Source organism: Anser anser (genome assembly GCF_964211835.1).
Source record: "Anser anser genome assembly, chromosome: 17".
NCBI classification, from domain to species: Eukaryota; Metazoa; Chordata; class Aves; order Anseriformes; family Anatidae; genus Anser; species Anser anser.
This window is the reverse complement of record NC_139738.1, coordinates 3,574,264-3,594,233: the sequence shown is the minus strand read 5'-3', so window position 1 is coordinate 3,594,233 and position 19,970 is coordinate 3,574,264. Positions and strand designations below refer to the sequence as shown.

The 19,970-nt window shown below is 59.1% G+C and overlaps 1 long non-coding RNA gene across 1 annotated transcript; it reads left to right on the top strand.

The window, feature by feature from the left end:
- Positions 1-9,524: 9,524 nt before the first annotated feature.
- Positions 9,525-13,872, top strand: LOC310882968. The gene is made up of 3 exons (XR_014573250.1): positions 9,525-9,776; positions 9,873-9,920; positions 10,673-13,872. It is a non-coding gene; the product is annotated as an uncharacterized lncRNA (long non-coding RNA).
- Positions 13,873-19,970: the final 6,098 nt, after the last annotated feature.

Below are 19,970 nucleotides of genomic sequence, written 5' to 3'. Positions count from 1 at the left end.
CCCCGCGGCGCCTGCACTGCGGTCTGAAGGACGGCGGGAGCGTGTCGGCAGCGATTGCCAAACGCCTCCGTCAGGCAGCCGCGCTCCCCCTCGGCGGCGCACGGCGGCCGCGATAAATAAATGACATCGCCTCGTTTCCTGAAACGGGGGCAACCAGGGCCGGAACGCGCGGCAGGGAGCGTGCCCTCCTCCCGACGCGCCCCGTGAGTCACCGCGGCTCCCCCGGGGTATCAAGATCTGGAAGGCACCCAAGGCTGCAATCGAGCGCATCGGGGCTCGGCGGAGATAACGCGGCGCTATCGGGCTCCATCCAGCTGCTGAGTCAGCCCAGCGCGCCCTCCCCGCCTGGCAGGCAACCAGGGATGGAGCTGCTGGTGGTGAGACTGGGTTCAGGGCTCTTTGCAGAGCTGTGCAGCAGCCCCGGGGGCTGAGCATCCCCAGGGTCTGGGCATCCCTGGGGGCTGAGCATCCCCAGGGTCTCAGCAGCCCTGGGGGCTGAGCGTCACCGGGATCTGAGCAGCCCTGGGGGCTGAGCATCTCCAGCATCGCAGCAGCCCTGGGGACTGAGCGTCACCGGGGGCTGAGCATCGCCAGCATCTCAGCAGCCCTGCAGGATGAGCATCCTCAGCATCTCAGAGCACCCTCAGCATCTGAGCATCCCTGGCATCTGAGCATCCCCATCTGTTCCGCAAAGCCACGCCGAGCACCCGCATGGAGCACAGCATCCAGGAGAATCCTGCTTAATTTCCAAGAGCATCCTGCTTAATTTCCAGGAGCATCCTGCTTAAATTCCAGAAGCATTGGGCTTAAAATTTCCAGGAGCATCCTGCTTAATTTCCAGGAGCGTCCTGCTTAAATTCCAGAAGCATTGGGCTTAAAATTTCCGGGAGCATCCTGCTCAGTTTCCCCGCAGAGGTGCAGAGGGGCCGTGGCCGTGCAGCCCTGTGAAGGGTGAGGGTGGACGGGTTGCTTTGGCCGCCAGCCGCGGGCTGTGAGGCAGAGCTGCAAATTCAGGGGCGGGTCCCAAGGGGCTGTGCCGTGGCGTCACCCTGCGGAGGCACCCTTGGGTGGTCACAGCTTCTCCAGTGAGCTGTGCGCTCCCAGATTAATGCAGGAGCTCCTGCCCTGGGCAGCTCCATGCTCCATCACCCCTGCGTCAATCAGGCGCGGCTCCATCCCAGCCGGCCCTTTCAGCTAGCCAACCTCTAATAAAAACCACCAGGGGAGCGTTTCCCTCTCCCTCTCTTCTCTCCAAAGGCCAGCCATGGCCCTGGCACCGTCTCCTGGCTGCTGCACCCCAGTTCCTCGGCTACTGGCAGGGATCACCCCGGGAATATCCCAGAGAGGGAGAAGGGAGAGCTCGGCGTGGTGATAACACAGGTGGGAGAGCTCTGAAAAAGCTGCTGGAGCCTCTGGGTGCTTTCCCATGGTTCGTGTCTCCATCTACATTACCGCCCTGTTTGTGTTACAGTTTATTATCAGGGACGTGCTCGCATGTTCCCATGTCCTAGAGTTTCAAAATCTCTCTTTGACTGTAATTTAGGGACCGCAACCAGCTGTGGTTTGGAGCTGAGGCAGGTCTGGGAGAGGCAGGATTTTTGCAGAGCCCAAACTTAGCTTTACAGCTCCGCTTGCTTCCTACTCAGCTTTCAAACCTCCGCAGGTTCTTCCCCACCAAGCTTTGCTCCGCGTCTCGCTTGTAGAGCTGTCACATTTCGCTCGCTTTAGCAATGAAACGAGAGACAGACCTGAGCGAGCAAACCCTGGGCCAGCATCTTTGCAGCATCTCTGCAGCTGGATCCATTACCTCGGGACCGGAGGGTGGAAATTCCCAGCACGTTCAGTGCACATGAGCCACACACTTCAGTGGAGAGGGGGGAAAAAAAAAATAAAAAAAATAAAAAATCCCAGCCAAAGAAACCAGTGGGAAAAGCACACGGGATGGTGAGAGGAGCCGGGGACTTAGGGCTGCTCATTCCAGGGGATCCCAGCCAGCACCTGCACGTCGTTCGTCTTCTTTTATTGCCCTTTCTCAGCTTCTTGCAGGGTTTTAGTGCAAAGCCTGATACCCCCTTTGGATAAAAAGACATTCTCCAGGCCTTCCCATGTGCTCGGGAATGCGGGGCTGCAGCCAGAGGAATCGGCAGAGCAAGAATTTGGGAGCAGGGCTGGGATGGAAGCGTTTTTTTTTTGGTATTTTTTTGCCATCAGAAGCAAAGCCTGGGCCACCAGGTCCTGACCCAGCTTTTCCAGCAGCTGTGCCTGTGGTGCCATTCGGGGCAGTTTAGGTTAAAATCCCAGATGTTTCGGTCCTTCCAGGCCTCACCGTGACTTTGGGAAAGGTTGGTGCCGGGATAGCCTGGCCCAAAACCTCTTTTCCCATCGCCCAGCGTGGCCACCCTGGCACCCGGTGCCCTGTGCCACCAACCCCGTGGCGTTGCCCTGTGCTGTGCAGGATGGTGCTCAGCAAAACCTGCGGCTGGGGGAGGCAGGAGGAGGGGGACAGCACAACGGGGACCCCGCTCCTCGCCCCGGGCTGCCCACAGCAGTGTGGCGGGACGTGTTCGCTCCAGGGCTAATCCCTTGTCCCTATTCTCCTCTCAGCATGGGAAGGCGAAGCGCCACGTTTAATCCCATTTTCCAGCTCCCACCCCAGAGGGGGCCCAGGCCCAGGTGAGATTCCCCTGTGGGTTTTATCCCCTGTCCTGGTGGCGGGGGTTTTCCCGTGCACGGGACAGGAGGAACCTTCGGGGCCATGCCTGCACGGGTGCTGGGGGAGAGAGGACGATGGCACGGCAGGGAGCACAGGGGGGAAAGGGAAATGCACAGGGGGCTCTGGGCATGCCACGTCCGTCTGTGACCTGGGCTTTCCCTCACTGCCGTAGACCTCCAGGTACTAAACCAGCCCCTTTGCCCTGCCCAAACCCCATGGCTCACCCTCTGTCTGGCCCTGCTCCCCAGCCCAGCAGGATGGCCGAGCCAGGAGATGGAGGAGAGAAAAAAGGTGAGACCCCGTCCAGCTTCCCGAGCTCTCCCCCTCCCTGGTACCCCCCCGGAGACCCCCAAGCATCTCCCTCCAGCTCCTCCCGGTGATGTCTCAGGGAGTCTGCCCACCGACTGCTTAACATCATCCTTCAAAACGTCCCTTATCATATCCCTTATCACATCCCTCGCCACATCCCTTATCACATCCCTCGCCATCCCGGCCCCGGGGGGGCTGCAGGGGGAGCGGCGGGGGGGGGTTAACAAGCAGCCAGGCTTTTCCCCCTGAGCCCCAGCCCGCAGAGCCCCACACGGCTGTGCCGGAGGCTGAAACGTGACTCGGAGCTGGTTTGTGGTAAGTGGGTGGGATGCGAGTTTCACGACCTGGATCCAGCAGAGGCGTGGGCAGCATCGCTAGCGTGATTAATGCTTGGGGGGGAGGCAGAGAGAGCCCTAGCAATGCGCTGATAAGCGAGGGCTGGCAGAGACGAACGACGCAAACAGAAAGGACCCAACTTGTCAGTCACCACCAGAAATCCCCCCCCCCACACACACACACACCTCCAGGAAATGATAAATCGTGCGTGCCGCCTGCTCCCACCTCTGCCGGCTCGACCCGTGGGGTACCTGGGAGGCCGGCGTTCGCGCCGCCTGAGATTCCCAGCCTTATTTATTGCGGCTCGTAACTCAGATGAGAAAATGGAAAATATCAGGCGTCTCTCAGCCCAGCTGCCTCCCAGGCTGCCCTGCTTGCTGCTTTCGGCTCCCTCCCTCCCAGCTCCTGGCAGCCGAGAGGTGAAGTGCACGAGAATCCGGATGATCTCCAAAGCCTCGCTCCCCGCGGCTCCGGAGGGCTGGGTCCTCCCAAATCCTCTCCACAGCTGCCAGCGAGAGGGTGGAGGGCAGGAAAAGGGGCCATGGATGTGCGAGGAGGGATGAGGAACGTGCAGAAAGAGGAAGGGGTCTGGTTTGGAGAGGTACTGGGTTTGGAGAGGTACTCAGTGCTCAGTGCTGGCACTCAGGATTCTGCTGGGAGCTGCGCGGGTCCATCCCGAAAGTGTCTGGCAGCAGAATTAAGTGGTGTATTAGCAAGAAGTGGCCCTGCCCTTCCTATTACTGTTCATTACGGTGATGACTAGATGGCATTGCCTGCTGCAAGCCACCAACTGCTCCCAGCCCGAGCAGACCGGGACTCAGGAGCTCAGGTTCCCCCCGGGGTTTTACAGACCCGTCGGAGCCCTGCAGCGTGTGAGCGGCCCCGGTTCTGGGGTCGCCTTCCCACTCCAGGCTGCGTGTGGGAGCAGGGAACACAACCAGCTCCTCCAGACCACAGCAGGCAGCAGTAGCAGGGGGGGGCTAGGATTAAAACCAGAGCTGCCCCAGGCCCTGGAATCGCCGCGCTGAGCTCCGTGCGTGCCGGCCCACGGTCACGAAACCTTCGGGCTCTGGGTCGAGCCTCGCCGGCTCCAGGCTCTCCTCCATCCCCCGGTGGTGGGGGGGGGTTGCAGCCCCCGGGACCCGGTTCCTGCAGCTTCCCCGACCCCCCAGGCCCGGTTCCCGCAGCTTTCCCGAGCTCCGAGGCTTTTCCGCAGGGGCTGAGGCGGTGCCGAGCCTGGGCGCGCTCTGCCCTCTGCTGGCACCGCGCTGCGCCGGGCGCGCCGGGGGGACACCGGGGGGACACGGGGGGGACACGGGGGGGACACCCCGGGAACAGGCGTCACTGGGGCAGAGCCACCCCACCGACCAGTCACCGGGGGCAGAGACACCCCAGGGACTGGAGGCACTGGGGGCAGAGCCACCCCAAGGACCGGGGTCACCCAGTTAGAGCCACCCCAGGGACATGGGGCACCGGGACAGAGCCACCCTAGGGACCAGGGGTACCACGGGGCAGATGCCGCAGCTCAGGGGAAGATGTCTCCATGCCGTGCACCCCAAGCATTTGACAGATTTTTAACATTTGGGGGATAATTTGGGCTGGGCTGGGCTGGGATGGGGATGGGGATGGGGATGGGGATGGGGATGGGGATGGGGATGGGGATGGAGATGGGGATGGGGATGGGGATGGGGATGGGGATGGGGATGGGGATGGGGATGGGGATGGGGAGGGGAGGGGAGGGAAGGAGAGGGGAGGGGAGGGGATGGGGATGGGATGGGATGGGGATGGAGATGGGGATGAGGATGGGAGGGGAGGGGAGGGGATGGGAATGGGAATGGGGATGGGGATGGGAATGGGGATGGGGATGGGATGGGAATGGGGATGGGAGGGGATGGGAGTGGGATGGGATGGGGATGGGGTTGGGGATGGGGATTGGGATGGGATGGGATGGGATAATCCATTTGGAAGGGACCAACAAAGACCATTAAGTCCAACTGGCCCTGCAGCCAAGGATTCCCGGTGCACTTTGCCTCAAAATAAGGGGGCAAACGCCCCGTTTGGGAGGGCTGGTGGCTTCCATCGCGCCAGGCCGGCCGGCTGAGCCGCTAAAAGGCTTGCGCGGCGTGGCCCTGGCGGTGGTACAGCCCGGGAGGGTAATGGGTATTGGATTGCTCCCTTAGGTCTGTTCTTGAACCTAATCCTCATTAGACTGAAACCCATTTCAATTAAGACAGGCCGGGCTCCTCCTTTGTCTTTCTTTTAATTGGACCGTTCCTGCTGCTAAATGGGCAGCTTAAGCATCCCAAAGACCCTGAGAAAAGCCCGGCATGTCCCCTAATGGGGTTTGAAAGTGGAGAAATAACAGCATAATCAGTCTCTTCCTCTTTGTGTCAGCCCCCGATTCACACCGCCGCCCCCCTCCCCTGCGCACCCTTTCACTGAGGGGCTGCTGACAGATGGGAACAGGACCGCCGCTTCAATGGGGTCTGTCGGGGGCTTTCACGGGCCCTGTCGCCATTCTCTGGCCCTCTTCTTCTCCTGCTCTTGGCCTTTGTGCCAAGACTGGGAACAAGCTGGGAAAGCTGAGCCCGTCCTGTAAATACCTGCCTGCGCTGGATCAGCTCAGGGCTTAAAGGACACGGTGGGGAGCGCTTGGCACAGCTCTTCTTCCTTCCCTCTGCTGGCTCTCCTTGCCCTCCTCCTCCTCTCTTGCTCCTTTCCTATTATTTATTCCCATTTTCCTCCAAACTAAGGCACGAGCGGCTGGAGAAGCACATGCTTGGGGTGAACTAGCCCAAAAAGAGGCTTGGCATGGCCAGTCCGAGGGCGAGCTGCTCACGTCTGCCCTCGCTGTGCAGCCCAGCCCTGCTCTAGGACCGGGGCAAGGCTGCTGAGGTCTGGGGTGCCCGAGGCCCCCAGTGCCTGCGGGGCTGAGCAGGGGGGGAAGGTGGCTGGGGGCTTTCCCCAGTGTTAGCAGCAGCAGAGATGCTCGTTGGGCTCCGTTAGGGAAGAGATTTGATGAAAAACTTGCCCTACCCATCAGCATTTGATAAGCGAGAGGGTGCCCTGATCAGTCTGTGCCACGGGTTTCTGCTGGGGAGGTGGGCCAAGGGGGTGGGCTTTTAGCTTGTATGGGCAATACCTCTGCCCTTCTTAATTCCAATTCCCCCGGCTGGTTTCTGAGCAGGTCTCCTCAGCCATCCATCCCCTTGTGCATCTCCTCCAGCACCCCCTGTGTCTCCTTGTGCGTCCCCTGCTGGGCGCCCTCCTGTCCCTGCAGGCACGCGAACCTGCCGGAGCAACGCATGGCTGGATTCCTGCAGGAGATGGGGCACGGTGCTGGCTGCAGAGCTGCCTGGAAGAGGCTGTGATCAGCAGAAGGGCCAGCTCCCAGCCTCCTTGAAACCTGCCCCTGCTCACGTGGGAGCCAAATGGGTGCTCGGGTGCGCCCTAACCCAGCACTCGTGCGCCCGGTCATGCAGGCACGAGCCGGGTGCTCCTGCAAGAGCTGCTTGGGTGCTCATGCGGGGCGTAACAGGCGTGCCGTGAGCTCGTGCATGGCTGAATTGCTGCTGCGAGCTCGTGCAGGGCTGAACTGGGTGCTCAGCTGTGCTGCAAAGCCGCACGCGTGCGCGCTCTGCTTGGAGCCGAGGCGCGAGCTCGCCGCTCGGATGGGAACCTGCCGGCTGCTCACGCGTGGCGCGAGCGAGCAAGCCAAGAGAAATTAATCGGGTGCTCATGCACGGACTAATCTGGTGCTTATGCGTGTGCTAATTGGGTCCTCATGCATAAATTAGCGGGGCGCTCAGGCATGAGCTGATGGGGCTCTCATGCACGCACAGATGGGCGTGGGATGGGGTGGGGGGGACACGGGGCACGGTGGGTGCTGGAGGGGCCTGCAGGTGCCCCCCATGGGTTCCCCTCCGTGGTGTCCAGGCATGGGGATGCCCGGCTCTTAGGTGATGCAGAGAAAACCCGGTAAATAGCTCCTAATTTATGTATAATTAATGCACTTTCTGGATTTCTCTGTTTCCAGGCAGGGCCCTGGGTCTGGCTGCGTGCTCCCCAAAGACCCAGGGCTCGAACGTCGCGGGCAGGGAGGGGAAATGCCTTCACATCGCTGCTCCCTCGCCCAGCAGCTCTGTGCAGCCCTGGGGAAAAGTCTCTCGGAGACACCAAGGGGGAGTTTGGGGTCAGGAGGGGATTTGTGCCAGCGCTCACGGGCATCAGGCATTACACGGTTCTGGGGATACTTTGCGATGCATTTATTTTGTAAAGCAAAACTTTTCTGGAAGCGCTTTGCCTGTCTCTCTCACAGGGTGGGATCTGGTTTGCGGGGCGTTTTAAAGACTTCACATCGCAGCCGTGTGGCCCAGCCTTGGAAAAATGAAGGAATTATCAGAAAAAAAAAAAAAAAAGCATGGCCCCAGCTGATCGGCACGGAACTCCACCCGCTCCTGGCGCGGCACGAAGCCCACCTCCCCTTCCTTCCCCCCGCCGAACATTTCGCGGGCGCCGGGGGGGCTCTTTTCTCTCCCATATGGTGCCAAGCCCACCTTGGACCGGATCCCCTGGGAGAGCGCCTGGGGGACAGCTGGGAACAGAGGGAAAACAGCCGCCGCCGCTACGGCCACTTGCAAAGGGCCGCAGCGGGACGGGAGAGGGATGCGGCGGCGGAGCAGTCGTCCTGGAGACCGCCGTGCCGGAGACATAATGAGCAGCGTCCCTTCCCTTCCCTCCCACCGCTTTTTAATTCCTTCCTCGTCTTCTTTTTTTTTTTTTTTTTCGCCGCCTGGGAGCGGGGAGGTGAGGGCATCCCCCTCGGCCCAGGCTTTTGTGGGTTTGTGGCAGCTCGGCTCGGGCGAGGAGGGTTTTAGGGCAGGTGCTGCTATGGGGTATCGGCACGTCTCCGCGGGGCCAGGGGGGTGCGGTGTGTCCCAGGAGGGACCTCAAAAAAACATCAGAGGGGGGAAAAATGGGGGTTCCCCTCTCGTTTTGCTATTTTGCATGGCATTGGTGTGATGTATTGAAGGCTGGGGCATCCTAATGCCCTCTGAGAGAGGGCAGGGAGGTGGATTTGTACGTGCTGCCCCAAATCCCGCGCGTTTGTGCGCTCTGAAGGCAGGTTGGGAAGGGGGTGACGGCTGGGACAGCCCCACGGCATCACCCCGAGGAGCTCAGCCCTCCTGGCAACACGGGGCCGCAGGGCACCGCTCCCCATCCCTCCCCACCTCCCTTTTACCTTCCCTCCTTTCTCGCTATGTGAGAAACGAATTTATTATTGCGACGTTTATTTTACACGGAATCGGTTTTCCCTTTTTGGGGGGGGGATTAAAGCCGTGGGCATTCAGGCTCGGGGCGCAGGAAACGGCGGCTTTTCTTCTGGTGCCGCTCGGGAAGACACGGCCCCTGTGTTCTGCTGAAAGGCCCCGGCGCTGAATGACCCGCGGGCCCTGAATGAAGTGCCTCTCAATTAAAAGTTTCCCATTGGCGCTGCCTGAATGAGACCTTGCTGGGGAATTCACCCCGGCTGAATGGCCCGGGCCTTCATCAAATATTAAGGGGCCAATGGATTTCCCACAATATTTGTACACCTTCCTTTGTGGGGATTTCTCCCTCCGGTGAACCAGAAACCCTTAACACATCCGCTCCCGATGCGCCCCCTTCTGCTGCTCATTAGGGGCCGTGGCGGGGGGCGGCGGGGGGCTCCGTGACACCCCCTGCAAGCGTAGGGACAGCCACCTGCTTGCGGCGGTCCTCTGCCCAAAATCCCACGGAAAAATGCAGGATGGGGGCACCCGAAACCCCCCCAGACCCCCGCTGCCGCTGCTCCGTCACCTGTCCAGAGGGGCCCTGGTGGCATCACCTCTCCTGGTGGTCCCAGGAATAATTTAGGGGGCTGAGGAGGGAAAGGAGAGCCTCCCCTCCTCTTCCCCTTGCCCGACACAAAAGGAAAGCGGTCTTAAGCCCCGGGCTCCCTTCTGCCCGGGGACAAAAGCCCCGGGCTACTTTCAGAGGAGCGAGGGGGCCTCGCTGACAGCTCCGATTGTTGCAGCCCCGCGGCAGCACGGCCGCCCCCACCCCTATTAATGATGCTAATTAGAAACCACGCAGGGCAGCCTCCCTGGGGGGGGGGGGGGGGGGGGGAGTGAGGAGAGAGGGGTGGGCTCTGCATAATTTATTCTCCCTTAATCTCATTAAGGAGGGGAGAGAGAGCGTCAGGGAGAGTGTGGGAATGTGGTGTATTGGGGGGGGTGCTGCCTGGTCCTTGCTCAGCACCCCTTGGGGGTCCAGGACCCCGCAGGGCTGAGGGTGCTCAGCCCTGCAGGTAGGGGCAGGGAGGAGCTGGGAGCTGAGCCCTGAGCCCTCCTTGCAGCTTCTCCTTATCCTGCTCGCCTTGGAGGTGGGGATTGAAGAGGTAAAAGTGCCCCGGCCCCATGGATACGGGTGTGGGGCAGGGGAATGGGCTCTGACCCGGTGCCAGCAGCAGCAATTTCTATCTCGGGCATTTCAGAAAGTGCCTGGTGCAACGTTACCAGCAGGTGCTCTGAGGAGAGTCAGGGTAAGAGCAGAGAGAAATGAGGAAAACGCATAATTCTTATTTTCGTCTTCGCTTTATACCTTTTCTAAGAAAATTCCTTCTGCTCCTCAGCCCTGGCTGCCCGCTGTTCTGGGACGAGGGAATGTGATGCCCTCGTGTCCCATCCCCATGGCAGCTGGGGGCAAGGCGTGCTGGGCTGGGCTGTCGTTTTGCATTGCACCCACGTTTCATCCGCCCTGACCCATGCAGCAGGGCTGCTGGTGCGGGGCACAGGGCAGGGGCAGGGACATGGGGGGCTCCGGCCCCGCCGGCAGGGATATTACGGTGCTGTGAATCCCCCTCCTGGCCCGTGGAGGGGGCTGTGAGAACCGTATCCTCTGGAGCAGAAAAAAAATAATCGCCATTCCTCCCTTCCGCTGACCTGGAAATTGTGAACATGTTCCTGGGGCCCGTGGGTCGGCAGCAGCGCCGCCTGGGTCGCCGTGCTGCGTTGTGCCAGAGGGGAATTAACCACCTGCTCCCAGCCCCGACCCCAAATGGGGGTGAGGGTGGCTCCTCTCCTCTCCCCGTGCCCCTGCTCCATGGGCAGGTAGCTGGGGACCGTGTGCGTGGTGCTGGGGCATGCTCCTCGTCTTGCTTTGCATCCTTTCCTTGCGCTGCTCGGTGTTTGCACCAAGGTATTTAGGAGAAGCGTGGACGTGGCACTAAGGGACGTGGCTTAGTGATGGGACCTGGTGGTGGCTGGACATGGTGATCCTGAAGGTCTTTTCCAGGTGGTTCAAACGGCAGGTCCAAAGTCTTTCTCTGTAAGAGAGGATACTGCAAACCGGCTCCAGGTCCAGGCATGGACACCTCTGATTTCTCTTAGCCTGCTGCATGGCTTTCCCTGCTCTGGAGCCGCATGCCTGCGTGGCCACGGGGCTGAGCATCCTCCGAGCCCGAGGTCTGAAAGGGCTTCGGCAGGACAAAGCGCACAGCGAGGCGGATGGCTGAGTGGGAATCGGGCAGCTCCTTTGTGCGATAAAAACGAGCTGCGAGCTCCCTGCAGCCTCTGATGCTGAGCAGGGAGGCGTGGAGAGCCAGTGGCCTTGGCTCCGCTCTGCAGGTCCCGCAGCAGCCCTGGCAGCGCTCCCTGGAGCCGGAGCCGTCCGTGGGGCAGCGTGTGCCACTTCCCCAGCTCCGCGTGCATCCGGAGCACGTGGAGGGGATGGCTCCGAAGCCAAGGGACGCCCCCGCAGCCCCCCAAAAGCAAGCAAAAATAATATGTGTGCTGAAAAGCTTTAATCAGACCCCGTGCTTGCACGCTCAGGATAACCTCAGGCTATTTGATGCGGATGGGCTGGAACTTCGAGGGATCAGAGCTGCAGCTTCTCAGGAAGGCTCGAGGTTTTCCTTGGTGGGTTTGTGTGTGCCACACATGCTGCCACCCTCAGCTGGAGATCTGCAGGGGAGACGCAGTGCCCGCTCATGTCCAAGAGGTTTGGAGGCTCTCAGAAGCATCTCTTGCTCCTCCCAAGCTAGCACAGAGGCCAGCATGCACGGCTGGGGTGTCCGTCCGTTGCGTGGAGTGTCTGTGTGTCCCCAACAATTTGGTGTGCTCAGCCCAGCGGGGGGCACGCAGGCTCCTGCTGCCTGGCACCAGCTCTGCAGCAGGGAGGCAGGCGAGGCCAGGAGCCCTCAGCTCTGGAAGGATTTGTGCACCGAACCCTTGAGCAGCTGCTGAAAAACACCCAGTGGGTTTGGGACAAACGGGACTCTGGAGGAAGCTTGTGTGCCTGGGCACAGGGAAAGGGAGAGCCGCTGGGACAGCCAAGGCAGGAGTAGGGGGCAACATCTGTGCGCGAGGGGCTGCCGCAGCTGCTGCCTCGCCCGTGAAAGAGCCCCGTGGCTCCATCTGGTTCGCGGACAAGCCCTGGTCTTATGGAAACACATGGCCGACATCTGGGGAAACAGGAAACGGCGGCGAGCGGTGTCCCAGCAACGCCGCGTCCCGCTGCCCGGTCCCCCACCGGCACGGCCATGGGATCGGCAGCTCGGGGAATTCAAAGCACAAGGCCAAGGCGACTGATGGATGGCTCGGGTTCAGTGGGGAGGGATATGATTAATAAGTGTTATGGCCCCTTTGTTCCCGCTGCGCGGCTGTCAGCGCGGGTTAGCTCTGACGGGCGCTTTGATGACTCTATGCCCATGAGCGAGCCACCGCCGTGATGAATCTCAGCCAGCAGAATAATATCTGCTCCGGACCCGTTCTTGTCTCCCGGGGACAATAGCGGGGCCAGGCTGCTATGTGAGGGGTGTGGGATTTGGGGTTGGTAGCAGAGGGCTGATTTTCTCCTGCACGGGCAGCTCCGCGCCGCTCGCCTCCGTCTCGGGCATCGCCCCCCTCGTGGGACGGCCGAGTGTGCCAGGGAGGGGAGAAGGGTAAAGAATTGTGGCTTTTTCTTAGAAACGTGAACACGGGGGCTTTCAGGCTGGCACGTCACCATGGTCTGGAACTGACAGCAGAGCACTTTGTGCCAAATGCTGGCGTTTTGCAACCCAAAGCGCTCTCTTTGGGCACTGCGCACCCTTGCAAGGGGCAGGCACGCGCCGTGACGGTGCCTGGTGAGCTCTGCTGCTGGTTCCTTGGGGCTCTGCGGGGTAGATGTGTACCTTCCCTGTGCCTCAGGGTGTTTGGAGGTACTGGGCAGTTTTCGGGACAGGGCAATGCTGCTGGGGGTACTTTGGCTCCCCTCCGGGGGCTGCTACAACCTGCAGCAACCTTGCCAAAGCTGCGCCGTGACGAGCGCTTACCGCACCAGCAGGAACCTTCTTCCCAGAGCTCTGTCCCGCTGTTCAGGACAAAACGACTTCTGAAAGCGGAGCTCGGCTGCATTTTCCTTCTGCGCTGACCTGGATAAAGCAGGCTCCCTCCCTCCACAAAGCGGCGAGCAGCTCCGGCAGTGCAGAGGGAGGGGAGGCTCAGCCGGAGCTGTCCTAGCAGCATGGCTCATTGCCTCCGCCAGGTTGCCTCCTGCTGCCTGCCTGTCTGTCTGTCTGTCTGTCTGTCTGTCCTTCCTGATGTTTTAATAACCCACCTCCGGAGCTTCCTCCGTGCACCAAGCCACCAAGTTCATTTCAGCAGAACCGCTTTTTATTGCCTTAAGGGGAGGGAAAAAAAAAAAAAATCAACGCGCGCTCTGCTCGGAGGGATGCTCCAGGTGTCTACAGCCGATTCAAGGAAGGGCAGCTTCCAACCCAGCCGGGCTTTTAGCCCAGGGGAGGGCTGGGGGATGCAGCCCCCCTGCCCGGAGGGGGCTCTGCAGCCCACGCGTGCCCTCTGCCGGGGCTGCTGCGGGCGCCGCAGGTCGCTGCACCGCGCCTCTCCTCCGCCAGGGGCCACTTTGCGCTACCGATTGGGGCTGCAGGGGATGGGAGCACTTGGGTGGGTGCGCTGGGGTGCCCGTCCCACGCGTGGACGTCCTGCTGCGGGGCTGGATTTGCTTTTCTGCCTGCCCCCAGCTCCTTCCCCACGCCTTGGCGCAAGCCAGCGAGCGATGGGGAAGGCGCCGTGCCACCTCCGGCGCGGGCAGTGCCTCTGCACCACGGTAGCAGCGCTGCGCCCTGCGGGATAAATCCACCTGGGGATGCTCAGACATGTGCCAACCCCGACCTAGAAACACTTGGACACCTCTCCAACCCCATCACCAATTTGGTTTTGAGCTTAGCAGCTGCCAAAGGGCGCATAGGGAACCAAAATTTGGAGATGAGGCCCCAGCAGCTCCAGCTCTGCTCCAGCTCTCTTCCAGCCCGATGTGAGCCCCGAAGGCTCACCCTATAACAGGCCAAAGGAGCTGGAAAAGCCCCCTCCTGCCTCATCTCTTTGGGAACCACAATCTGTGAGCAGAAGGCAGCTGGGCTGAGGTTTGCTTTGTGGCAGAGAGCCGTGCCCCAGCCCTCCCGGCTCCTAATTTCTCCTCCATCCTTTCCCCATGCCACCGAACAGCCCCGTTAATTACTCAGGACCCGATCGCCTCGGTCCTGCCACTACGGCCGCACTGCAATAGCCACTCAATAACTCAATCTGGGTGAGTAATATCTAAGTGCTGCGTCTTGGCACCGTTATGGTTCCCCACTTGGTCGAGGTTTATGGCATTTCATTTCATAGAAGCTTTCCCGCTGCCAGAGCCTCCAGCCAGCCTTTTACTTTAACTGTATTAATTCTCCCGGGCCGGCCCCGCTCATATTGTGTTTTTAATTGAACATTCTTTTCTTGTCTCACTTTTGCAAATTCAGCCTTGATTTCCTTCCAGGGTTGCGAGGAAGGAAAAGAACGAACGCGGCGGTGGCTGACCCAGGGCCGGCACCGGGCGAGGGTTTGGGGGAATGAACTGGAAGGTCCTGACGAGCACGAGTGGGAGGGAAATGTGGGGACTTTGCTTGCTGAGAGCTTTGTCTCCTCTTGTCCAGACAGAGGCAGGCTCGTGCCAAGTGCCCTGGGAGCCCAGCGCGATGGAGTTGCAGCTGCTTTTGGTTACAGCAGCTCCTTCTGGCTGGCCGCTGCGGGCGAAAACACGTACTCCTCCTGACCCAGCACCAGGACTGGGGTTGGTTTCCCTCCGAAGCATCTCCCCTGGCTTTGCCAGCTTGTCCCCCCTGCTGCTGGGAGGTGAGGGGTGGCAGACGTCACCTCCAGCCCCCGCGGCTCCTGGTCTTTCCTCTGAGCTGGGAGAGAAATGCAGCTCAGGATGCAAAATCAGTTTGGGTCAAAGCTCTTTGTGAACCGAAGTGCTGTGGTTTGAGGTCCCGTAACCGTGGTGGATCAGTGATGGGAGAGGATTTCTAAGACTTATAAGCCCTTTTCTCTGTGGTGGCTGGCTCCAGCGGGCCTGATTCGGATGTGCTTGCTATAATTAGCATAAATGCTATTAATACTAGGGCCTTGCCAGGGGGAAGTGGACGGGCCATGCCAGCCTTCCTCAGGCTGAGGTCAGCCCTGCCATTGCTTCTCCTGCATCCGTCAGCATCCACGAGGGAGACGTTTCCTGCCTGCTGCAGGGAGATCCAGGGCACTGCTGTTTTCCAAAAGTGGATCTGACCAACTGAATTCAAAAGCCAAAACAGAAGAAATTGCTCGCAGCAAACCCTGCTCGAGGAGATGAGAAGCAAGCCCGGGGTAAATCCTTGGTCCCGGGTCTGAACTTTGAATTAAATGGATAAATCATGAGCAACAAGGCCAGTTAGCTTCCCTCACCTCCCCGCGCCGAGCCTCTGGTCTTAAAACATCTGGCTCTGCTCCATTTCGGCCCTATTTTGGCAAGTTTAACTTTAATTGTGCCTTGTTTACCGCCCAGTAAATCAGCCGGGGTTAACCCCGGGTCTAACAGCACCTTGTTCCCAGCCCTCCTTATGGCTCTGGCAGGGGGCGGTGGGAGCCAGCAGCCCTCCCCTGCCCAGCCTGCCTCCCGTTTGGCAGTGCCCACATCGATGGAGCCAGGACACGAGGAGCTGCTCAGCGCCGAGATCCTCACGCAGATCCGCTCGCCCTTGTGAGCGGCCTGGCTCCTCAGCCAGGATTATGTGTCTGAACAAGCCCTCAGCTCTGGGAGCAGCTGTTTTCCAGCTATTGCCTAACAAAGAAAACTTTTATGACTGCAGGAAAAAAAAAAAAAGGGAAAAAAAAAAAAAAAGCAGGACTCGGTTTCTCCGGAGCAGCCGTCTGGTTCGAGGGCGGCGGGGCTCAGCACCAGCGCCTCCGCAGCGCCCACCGCGGGGCTGGGCTGCTCCTCCCGGGGGGGGTCCTCTGCACGGTGAACGAAATGATAATGTCTGCAAAGAGGGGACGGACAGCATTGCGGAGAGGGGCTGAGCTGGCTCCTGGGTGAGCCCCTCGGTGCCATGAATTTCCTGAAGGCATCCCCGTTTTCCCACCGCCTCGAGCACTGCACCCACCTGCCCCAAGCCGCCTCTGCTGTCAGAGTGCTAAAAACCACCTGCAAGGTTTGGTTCGTCACCGTGGGGTCATTGCTCTCCCCTTGCACAAACTTCAGCCTTTCCTCTCCCTTCCTGCTTTTTTATTTTTTTATTTTTTTAAAAGAATCTAATTTCCCAAATGAAGTGCAGCGGAGAGCAGACAGTGCCTGAGTCAGATGAGCCTAATGGATGAGGCAGCAATTCACCCAGGCACTTTCTTTAATTGAAAGGCTCTGCCTGCGGCTGCCAAGGGGAGCAGGAATGTGGTTCCCCTGACGGGCCCTGGGTAGATGACACGGTGTGTGGCGGCTCCGTCCCCAGCCCTGCTCTGCTCGCTCCTTGGCTCGCCTCCTGAGCCCTGCAGCAAGCTGAGTGGCTCGGCAGGAAGGGAGTAGTCACCCCCAGCCTTTTGCTGCAGTGGCCTCAGGGCTGTGCATCCCCCTGTGCACCTCCATGTGCATCCACTTGTGCATCTCCATGTGCATCTCCATGTGCATCCCCCTGTGCATCTCCCTGTGCATCCCCCTGTGCCTCTCCATGTGCATCCCCTTGTGCATCCCTTCGTGCATCCTCCGTGCTCTTGCTTTGCTGGTGAAGGGAGCTCAGCTCTCAAGTCTTGCAGTGCTGCAGGACCAGCGATTGCCCCGGCCAGGCTGGAGTGCAAAAGCACCACCACAAGGCGTGCACAGGGGCCAGTCTCCGCTGCAGGTGGTGCTGGGGAGAGGAAGCTCGCTGCCGTGCCCATCCCTTGCTCCTGCTCCAGCCTGGTGCATCGCACGATGCTGCCTATCCCGTTTTGCTCAGGCTAATTTTTCCACCCTCCCCTTATCACTTTTTGGATGCCTCCCAGCCTCTCCATTTTCCCCCTGGGGAAGCATTAACGAGAAGGGCCGTGCCTTGCCTATGACCCAGGGGACGGAAGGCCAGGGAATCCCGTTTATTGCGGTGGGGGGGTCCTGCTCTGCCCCGCCAACATCCCCTCGCTTTGCCGTGGAAGAGCAGGAAGAGGTTAACTCAGCCTGAATCCCTGCTCCCCGTGCGTGTGCGCAGAATACCGAATGCAGAGGCGAGCGGCTGGGAGATGCAGCAGGGCAGCAGTGCCCTGTGCTGGCACCGACAGGCTGAAATATCTCCCCAGTATTCCATGGGTGTGCGCTCAGGAACTGATTTTGAGATAGAAAAAGAAATCTTTTAAGAGCTGATAATTTTAATGTCTTTTTTTTTTTTTTGCCTTTTTTTTGTCTCTTTTTTTTTTTTTCTTTCTTTCTTTCTTTTGCCCACGCTAATGGCAAGAGCAGCAGCTGCATTAACTGTTTTGGATAAAATTCAACACAAAAGCCTCTATCTCCCGGAGTGTCTGGTCCAATAAATCCCGCCTCGAGCTATGAAATTGTTTTAGGGGAGTGGGAAACCGCAAGGCAGGAGGGCTCAGTCCCCCTCGCAGGTCCGTCAGCCCTCAGCCTTGCTGGGCACGATGCAGACGTGGGTGCTGGGTGCCCAGCACCCAGGGGACCGGAGCAGAAACCCATCTGCCAGCAGCCCTGGAAAGGTTGCCAAGTGCCCTCCGACGGAGCTCTAAAACCTTGGATCCTCGCTCCTTGAAAAAAAAAAGAGGGGAAAAAAGGAAAAAAAGCCCCATATCCTGCATGCCCGGAATCTTAATCTCTTCTCTTTCAGCCCTGGTCCTGCTTCCCAGAGCCGTAATGGCTTTTTGGTGAAGGAGGGCTCCCCAAAGCTGCGTGGCTTTGTGGTGTCCCCGGGTTTTTCAGTGGCACGGGGAGGGCAGCGGGGTTACGGAGAGCAGCAGATGCGGTAGGAAATGGGAACGTCCTGGCTGTGGGAGGTGCCCGGTGCTTTTTGTTGGCAGGAGCTTGTTGCAGAAGGAAAAGGGGATATTTCCCTCGGACAGCATTTTGGGCACGTCATGGCTGGGTTATTAGCAAATATTTCTTGCACGAGGGGCTGAGCCAAACCTCACAGGGTCCCAAGGACCTGACCACCCCCCCAGGCACCCTGATATAGGGCAGCGGATCTGGACTGCAAAGCTGCTACCTGCAGCCCTGGAGAGGGGAAACTTGTGCTTTATAGGAACAGGGAAAAAAAAATGCTTGGGTTGCACTTTCTCTCCAGCTAATCCAATTTGTCTCCTTACTGCTTTCAAATGCCTTTTAAAGATTCCTAGCAATGTATTATAGGAATCCATTTGCCGAGATGCAGCGGAGAGGGGCATTTTTATTTTACAGTTATTAGCAAGTGACAAGGTAAGTAACTCGGAGGAGATTGATCACCCAACTAAGCATTTTTACTTTCCCAATTAATCCTGGCATGATCGTAATAAATCCGGGAGTGGGAGTAATTAGATGTGAGCGGACCTCGCTTCCTTTCGCTGCTGCGTGTCGGGGGTAATGGATAGAGACATCTTTCTCTGGGAAGTGGCCTAGGGAGACGTCCAGTTAGATGGGATTTCTGGAAAGAAAGATAGATGTCAGGGGCCAGCGTTCACTTTTTTTCCTCAATGGAGCACAGATTTATGCCATCAATCCACATTAAGAGGCCTTCATGGCTACACAGAAATCCAGCGAGCGTAATTCAATTAGCCCCGTGCACTTTTTAAAGATGGGATTTGATAATGGAGGATCATTTGCCCCGAAGTTCACACCGGATTTTCTTTCTGCTGCGTGTTTTTTCCCCCTTTTCGATTAAAAGAGTCGCTGTGGTTCACTGGATGCTTTCACCGCCCGGCTCAGAGCTTGCTGGGTGAAGCCCCCGAAATCGCGGCCACCGAAAAACTGGCTGCGATGCCACCTGCGTGCTCCTGCACGATGCTCGCTGGTTTTCCAACCCACCCTTGTGAGCACGGGGAAGCACAGAGCCAGCAGGCTGCTCCGGCATCCCCTTGACCAAAAAATGAGCGGCAGGGACCGGGGCTCTCCTCGCCCTGCTCTCAGTCCCCAGCTCCAGCACCTTTGATGTATTTCCCCGGCTCGCAGCAGTGCCGAGCTCGCTGCAGATCCTGCATGGCACAGCACGGCCCTGCACCTAAGGGTCAGCCTGGAGCAGCAGCTGCTTTCGGAGGGCATTGCGGTGTTGCAGGAGCAACGAGCTGCTGCTCTCAGCCGCTTTGCATGGGCACCAAGGGACGGATCCTGCGCAGCCGCAGCACCTCGTAAAGCAGGGTGCGGGCACCGCGTGTGCCGAGGCTGGCTTCCTCGGAACCTGTGATTACACCACAACACCCATAGCATGCAGAGCTTTGGGTTTCGTGCTGTCTCCTGCAGTTACGTGAACTCACGCAAATCTCAGCATACCGCCCCGCGTCTAACATCAAAGATTTAGGGTCGTGTCATTGAGAAAAGCGTGGATCCCAGTAGCTCCTAAGCCCTGGGACAAACCCAAAGGGTAGCTATGGAATAAATGACGTCCTGATGTGGCGAGGAGGGGACTGGCTTCTTGGATTCCCTCCTTGAAGAGGAAATCTTGGATCTGTCCCTTCCTAGCACAAGGGACAGACCCAAGTGTGCTCCCTCCCTTTCCCCTATAACGAAGGGGGAAGGACTGTGTGGGTCACTGCTGTGTATCCGTGCTGCACCCAGCGCTGACACCAATCCGAGCAGCTCCTGTGCCCCACTGCCACCTGGGGACAGCAGCTCTGAGCCTCCCCGGTGATGCTGCAGCACCCACGGCACACAAATCTCACTGGGCCAGGGGTGTCCGACACTGCTCCGCTCCCCCCCCAGCCCTCATTAATAGATTTACTTATTTGGAAATCATTATCCAGGCAGACAGCCTCGTGGATGTGGGATCCCAGGGGCAACTTGTTAGCAGCTGCTCCGTAGCTACATCAAGAGGTTTTCTGACAGTACACAAAAGCCATTTGACAATGTCAGGAACCACCGAGAGGGATTAACTTGAAAGAGAAAAGGGGAAAAAAAAAAAAAACCACAAAAAAAACACACATTAAAACATGTCTTAAAGCTTATCAGAGACGGAGAGCTTCAGAGCAGAAAAACCAGCTGGTGGGGGAGAAGAGCAGGGAAATCGGGGGGGCGCCCCAGCAGGATCAGGGCCACTCGCTCCCCTTGTTTAATGTCGGGGCTCTGTTTTGCTCAGCCAGGGTGT